Source organism: Tursiops truncatus, chromosome X, assembly GCF_011762595.2.
Source record: "Tursiops truncatus isolate mTurTru1 chromosome X, mTurTru1.mat.Y, whole genome shotgun sequence".
In the NCBI taxonomy this organism is placed as follows: Eukaryota; Metazoa; Chordata; class Mammalia; order Artiodactyla; family Delphinidae; genus Tursiops; species Tursiops truncatus.
The window spans coordinates 115706099-115713257 of record NC_047055.1 but is presented as its reverse complement, the minus strand read 5'-3'; the positions used below and the strand labels follow the sequence as shown (position 1 = coordinate 115713257).

The 7159-nt window shown below is 43.8% G+C and overlaps 1 pseudogene; it reads right to left on the bottom strand.

Annotated features, from left to right (window-relative positions):
* Positions 1 to 2893: 2893 nt before the first annotated feature.
* On the bottom strand, positions 2894 to 3718 carry LOC101334691 (cell division control protein 42 homolog pseudogene; annotated as a pseudogene).
* Positions 3719 to 7159: the final 3441 nt, after the last annotated feature.

Sequence of the window (7159 nt, the reverse complement as noted above, 5' to 3'; positions counted from 1 at the left end):
TAACTCGTCCAATCACTATCCTGCCTCAGGTTTGTCTGACTCTTAACTATTCTGCTATGTTGGCGTGCGTCCTGCTCCTATTCTGACGTCTGACACCAATGCCAAAAGGAACAGATGCTCTGAACAAAGACTGAAATTTGACCTTGATTAGGGTACCTGAAAAAAGACACAGTCTTGTTCTCAAAAAGGAAGATTTCCTCAAATAAAAGCTCGTTCACTTGACAAATATTCCTTGAATCCCTATTGTGTGCTGCCTTTCTTCTGGGAGCTGATTATTGAAGTAAAATTGAGATGGCCGCTACTCACTGGGTAACTCAGCACTATACTAAGGATGATTGATGAAAAGGAGGGAACATGTAACTTATACTGTTCTCCTTAAGTATAGGAGGGAACTCAGCTTGAATCTAAATTTTTTCCACCACAGAAATCAGGTATGTTTATGGGCTTGGGAGGTAGAATACGGGATCCTTGGGCATGTAAGGAAATATACCATTAAAAGAAACTCATTCTAGGGACTTCCCTGGTGGCCCAGTGGTAAAGAATCCACCTTCCAGTGCAGGGGACTCAGGTTCGATCCCTGGTCAGGGAACTAAGATCCCACATGCCATGGGGCAACGAAGCCCGCATGCCACAACTACTAAGCTCGCATGCCTCAATGAGAGAGAAGTCCGTGTGCCACAACTACAGAGAAGCCTGCGTGCCACGACAAAGAGCCCATGCCGCAATGAAAGATCCCACATGCCACAACTAAGACCCGACACAGCCAAAAAGAAAAAAAGGAAAGAAAGAAACTCATTCTAAGGGAAGAGAAGTGTGAGAACAATTTGGGCACCAGGACAGTGGACAAGGTCAAAGAAGAAGGTTGGCCATCCAGATCACATGGATTGACGATGCAGTCCCAGAACCAGGGGCCCAAAGCAAAGGAGTGAACAAAACCCACAAGAGCTGAACCACCAGGTGCCAACCGTGGCAGTTCCATTCACAGGCAACAGGACCCACTGCCCATGGATCTTGCAGCAATGGGAAACTGCGCCCTCCAGGCAGACATCAGTGCCCTCAGCTTGGAGGTTGGGCAGCTTCAGGACAAACCTCGGCTCTGGCCTCATCTTTGAAAACCACCAACAGTGAATGAACCAGCCGCTATCTTGGGCGTTAACAGTGTGAAGAGACTTTCCCACAGAGGTCTGCAGGAGGAGAGGGCACAAGCATGGGCGCCACAGGGCGGCCAAGGGACCTCTTTCCTGGAGCCTTCATGAGATCCCTGCCTGAGACTCCCAAGACCATCTGGAAGGAACTGGAGGGACCAGAGTTCCAACAGAGTGCTGGAGGTGGAGGCTGAGCATGGGAATTTAAGGGAGTGCTCATCGTCTGCCAATTTGTATTAAGCAGATTTGTAATACTGCAGTGTGAGAAGATTAATGAAGTCTCACTGTGCATGCGAAATGTGAAATAACTCATCCATAACTTTTAAAATTCAAGGATCTCTTAATCCAACAGCTGCGTGACCAAGTGAATTTCATATCGAATTTATCCTATTATCACGTGGCACAGGCACCTTTTTTTTTTTTAAGGGTTTGTTTATTTAATACATCTGAAAAGAATGCATATACAAAGAATTGAGACATGAGAAAGCATTGGTTCAACACTAATGACATCTAGAAGAATTCGGATTTGGGGAAGGTGGGGAAGATTACCTAACATTTTTAAGACTTGGACACTGCAACCAAGAAAAGTGTTAACAGGGATTTTATCAGCTTATGAAGAGTCTTCATAAGACCCTCCCCAGGATTCTTATTAAACTAGAGAGCCTCACCTGGCTGCTCTAGGGTTCCTCATATGCCAAACAGAAATAAGGGGATTCCCCTGACTGGTCTCCATGTGGTTAAATGTTCTCCCCACCCCGACCCTACCCCACCCCACCCCCAGCTTCTTAATGAAGGTCTCTATCCTCGTAACTTGAAAGAGGATGTGAATCACCCCATAGACATCTGTCTTCTAGCACCACCCCTCGGATTTCCTCTATATACCAGGTCTTCAGCTATGTTTTAGAACACTATCATACACTCTTAAGCTGCACATCTATGCTCAGCAATATTAAGACAATGATTGACAGGGAAAAATTGTTTTTTCATTACATACTCAATCCATTTGCTGTATTTCAAAAGGTGCAATACTTTTCTTCATTTATCAGTGAAAGAAGTTAGAAATTAACTTCAAAAAAAAAAATCAGCAAATGGCAAACAAATTTCCTTGAGAGTCAGTCACATATATAGTGCATCCTAGAAAAGAGGAGGGGCAAGACAGGTTCCACCCACTTTCATGAGTTTCATCAAATACTGGACCTACTCAAGGGTGGGGAGAAAAGGCAACTTTCATATAGGAGTATATTATTAAATGAGGCATTTACTATACTCCTTCCTAAGAGCACCAGGTGGGGAACACGTTTTCTAAACTAGATCTAGGAAGTGGGATGTGGAATCAATCCATCCTCCTCCCCTTAAGGGCTGTCCAATGGTTAATGAATGAAAAAAACATGACTAAATAAAAAATCCCACACACACTCCCCCACCCAGAAAAAGGAAAAAAAAAAAAAAAAAAAAACCCAGAAACTAGATGTCCCAGATTACTTGCCAAAGTGGAACCCGGAAACAGCTTCAACAACCCAAATTAGTCTGCTACAGAGTCATCACAAGCATGCCTTGCTTTTAAACAAAAAATAATAATTTTTTTGAAACAACAAAATAAAAACTAGTACTGATCACTTTTCTGACAATACATTATTACTCAAAATTAACTAGTATTGAGAAGGGGAAGGGGGCCATAGCTATGGGCCATGTCTCACACGAGTGCGTGTGGGTAGGTGCAGGGCATTTGTCATTATTACAAAAATGAATTTTAATTTTTAATCTTTAGTTTGATTTAAACATTGCTTTTAGTATGATGCCGACACCAGCTGTGCAGAAAGGGCTCTGGAGAGACGTTCGTAGCAGCACACACCTGCAGCTCTTCTTCAGCTCTGGAGGCTCCGGGGCAGCCAGGGTTGTTTCGTCAAAACACATTCTTCAGGCCTTTCTGTGTAAGTGCAGAACACTCCACACACTTGACAGCCTTCAGGTCACAGGCCAGTTTTTCAGCAGTCTCTGGGGTGATAGGCTCCTGTTTATTCTTAGCAAGTTTCTCAGTAGAGGGGTCATCTCTGAGATCAATTTGGGTCCCAACAAGCAAGAAAGGGGTCTTTGGACAGTGTTATCTCAGGCACCCACTTTTCTTAACATTTTCGAATGAGGATGGAGAGACCACTGAAAAACAGACTAGAAATACATCTGTTTGTGGATAACTCAGCAGTCGTAATCTGTCCTAATCCTCCTGCCCCGCAGTATCAAAAAGTCCAAGAGTACGAGGCTGTCCACCAGTCGTAATTGTGACTGCATAGTTGTCAAAAACAGTCGGTACATATGGACACTGCAGGTCTAACTCTTTATACTCCATGATCACTAAAATAATTCCAAAGCTTTTCGGAAAAAAAACAAACGGAACTTGCTGTAAGAGCCTCCTTATCTCAATGACTGCATTTATCTTTGCCGTAAAAAAGCAAAACCAAAATTCCATTATAACACAGAGTCTCTTGATTTCAGAAGACTGTCTTTACGAAAGGCTCATAAACTGCTCATGGCCATGGGCGACTTCGGAGTGGGTGGACAGAATGAAGCCCATAGACAGCTGAAAAAATGTGTGTCGTCTTTAATTTCTTTCATCAGTGTCTTATATAGTTTTCTGCATGCAGGTCTTTTGTCTCCCTGGGTAGGTTTATTCCTAGGCATTTTATTCTTTTTGTTGCAAATATCACTCATGATATACTAAAAGCAATGTTTAAATCAAACTAAAGATTAAAAAATTAAAATTCATTTTTGCAATAATGACAAATGCCCTGCACCTACCCACACGCACTCGTGTGAGACAAGGCCCATAGCTATGGCCCCCTTCCCCTTCTCAGTACTAGTTAATTTTGAGTAATAGTGTATGGTCAGAAAAGTGATCAGTACTAGTTTTTATTCTGTTGTTTCAAAAAAATTATTTTTTGTTTAAAAGCGAGGCATGCTTGTGATGACTCTGTAACAGACTAATTTGGGTTGTTGAAGCTGTTCCCGGGTTCCACTTTGGTGAGTAATCTGGGACATCTAATTTTTGGTTTTTTTTTTTCCTTTTTCTGGGTGGGGGAGTGTGTGTGGGATTTGTTTTTATTTAGTCATGTTTTTTTAATTCATTAACCATTGGACAGCCCTTAAGGGGAGGAGGATGGATTGATTCCACATCCCACTTCCTAGATCTAGTTTAGAAAACGTGTTCCCCACCTGGTGCTCTTAGGAAGGAGTATAGTAAATGCCTCATTTAATAACAATAAGTCCGTGCACCACAACTACTGAGCCTGCGCTCTAGAGCCCGCGAGCCACAACTACTGAAGCCCACGTGCCTAGAGCCCGTGCTCCACAAGGAGAAGCCACTGCAATGAGAAGCCCGCGCACCGCAAGGAAGAGCAGCCCCCACTCGCCGCAACTAGAGAAAGCCCACGCACAGCAATGAAGACCCAACGCAGCCAAAAATAGATAGATTAATTAATTAAAAAATAATAATAATGGGCTCTGGTTCCACTCAAGCTGGAGTAAGGACACTCCACACCATCTAAGACAGGATGAAAAGAGCACAGCCATTTTGGAAAAGGACTAGGGAATGGCCTTGGGCAAAACAGGCCTTGCAAGCTAAAGAACAAAGGCCCTGGAGGCCTGAGCCCCAGAGACAAAAACCAGGCTCCCGGGAATAGAAAATTAACTTTGTCTCTGTTGCACTAGCAAGTATACCTAGTTGCCATAAGACAAGAAGCTCAATTTTTTTTTTTTTTTTTGCGGTACGCGGGCCTCTCACTGTTGTGGCCTCTCCCGTTGCGGAGCACAGGCTCCGGACGCGCAGGCTCAGCGGCCATGGCCCATGGGCCTAGCCGCTCCACGGCATGTGGAATCTTCCCGGACCGGGACGAACCCGTGTCCCCTGCATCGGCAGGCGGACTCTCAACCACTGCGCCACCAGGGAAGCCCTCAACTATAAATTTTAACCTTATCTACTCCTGTGCTTTCTTGCAGAAAACTCTGAGGCACTCCTTTCCCCTCCCAGAAGCGCTCCCAGAAGCGCTCCCTATTCCCGATAGCTACTGTGGAGCCATCTGCTGCTAATCAAAAAGTTTGACGACTTCTCAAAACTATCAGTTATAATGAGAAAACCCTCCCTTTTGTTATAAAAGCAACTCGCCCCTTCTACTCCGGGAGCTGGCATTTTTTTCCTGCCTTCTCCCTTGTGCACAAGCTCTTTCTTTTAATAAAAAGCTTTGCTTGCCTAAGAGTCTTGTGGAAGCGATATTCATTTATATCTATGGTAATGCTGTCCAAGAATCTAGAAAGGGCCCGGTAACACATCTCTCCCTCTGATTGTAACAAAAAGCCCTAGACAAAATCCATAAAGCAACTACCAGATGACTCCGAAAGGTGGATGAATTAGTTTTCTTTCGCTGCTTAAACAAATTATCACAAATTTAGTGGTTTAAAATAACACAGATAAGTTCTCTTACGGTTCTTAGAGGTCAGAAACGTAAAATGAGTCTGCAAGGCTGTGTTCCTTCCGGAGGCTCTAGAGAATCTTCTGTTTCCTTGTCTCCAGCTTCCAAAGGCTGCCTGCATTCCTTGACTCACAGCACTCCTAATTCTGCTTCTGTTACCACAGCTCCACTACCTCTGACTCTCTTGCCTGTTTCTTATAAGGGCCCTTGTGATTTCATTGGCCCACCCAGATAATCCAGGTTAATCTCATCGCAAAATCATTAAGTTAATTAAGTTTGCAAAATCCCTTTTGCCAGGTAAGGTTATATATTCACAGGTGCCAGGAATTTGAATATTGACATCTTTTTCTGTGGGGAGGCATTATTCTGCCTACTACAGTGAATAAAGAGCAGCAGGACTGGGTAAGGAACCCAGGTCTTAAATGATGACCTGGAAGAGAGTTCCTAGGTTTTCTTCTCTCTGTATATCTCAGCTCAAGCTCGAGGGTAGCCCGCAACTCAGGAGAGAGGGAGAGGGCACAGACACAGGGAGCTCTAGGAAAAGCCTGCTTTCTCCAGCCATGGGTGAAGTTGGGGGCGGGGGGGCGTGTATGGTGGGGCTGTCCTGCAGGACAGAGCACTTGGGACTTTTCCTACTCTATGTCAGGGGAGAACCAGCCATGAAGCAGCATCAGGAAATCTCCAAATTTCTAAACATAAATGTTTTTTTGGAGTCCAGCATCAAATCAATCAAAAACAACACCGATAGAGAAGAGAACACCATTGAGTCCTATAGCAATGGTCTTAGAGGACCAACATAAATTGTTGGGATATCACGGGTGGATAAAAATCGAGTTCTAAGAAGGCTCTTGGGAAATTAAAAACAAGAAAGAAAAGGAAAGACTCTTCAGGCTGAAAACAAGGATCACTCATGGAAAATACAGAGCAATATCACTCATGAATTTCAGATACAGGCAGAAAATGAATATTTAACAATTATACAGGAGACAAAATAGAATTGGGCAGTAGCTGAATAAGATGCTGAAAACAGAACCCCTAGTCAGCTAAAGTCTTGCCCATTTCCTTAGAATTTTTCAAGAAAAATTTTCAAGTAACCAACAACTGCACAATTTCAGGCTCCTTTTGAAACAGGAGGGAAGGGGGCAGGGCACAACCCTTAAAGAATGACATAGCCGTTGAGGATATGACATAACTGGTTAGAACTAACTAGGTCCAAGATGGTGAAAGATTCGACTTCCAGTAGACCTTGAGCCTCATTATACGCTCATTGTAATACATTAGCTAAAAGACACACCCACAGCTGCCATGACAGTTGCAAGGCCAACCATAAAAGGGCAAAAAGTGGGCAGTGGCCCAATTCCTTGAAACCCCAACCCTTCTCCAAAATGGCTGGAATAATCTTCCCACTCATTAGCCTATGAAATTACCCAGCCCCTAAAAACTAACCACCCCGTATTTTGGAGGCTGTCGCTTTCTGAGATGGCCCACACTGTCTGTGGAATGTGTTTCTCCCAGGGTCACTCTTGCCTTTTGAGATGGACCACATTCTATGGA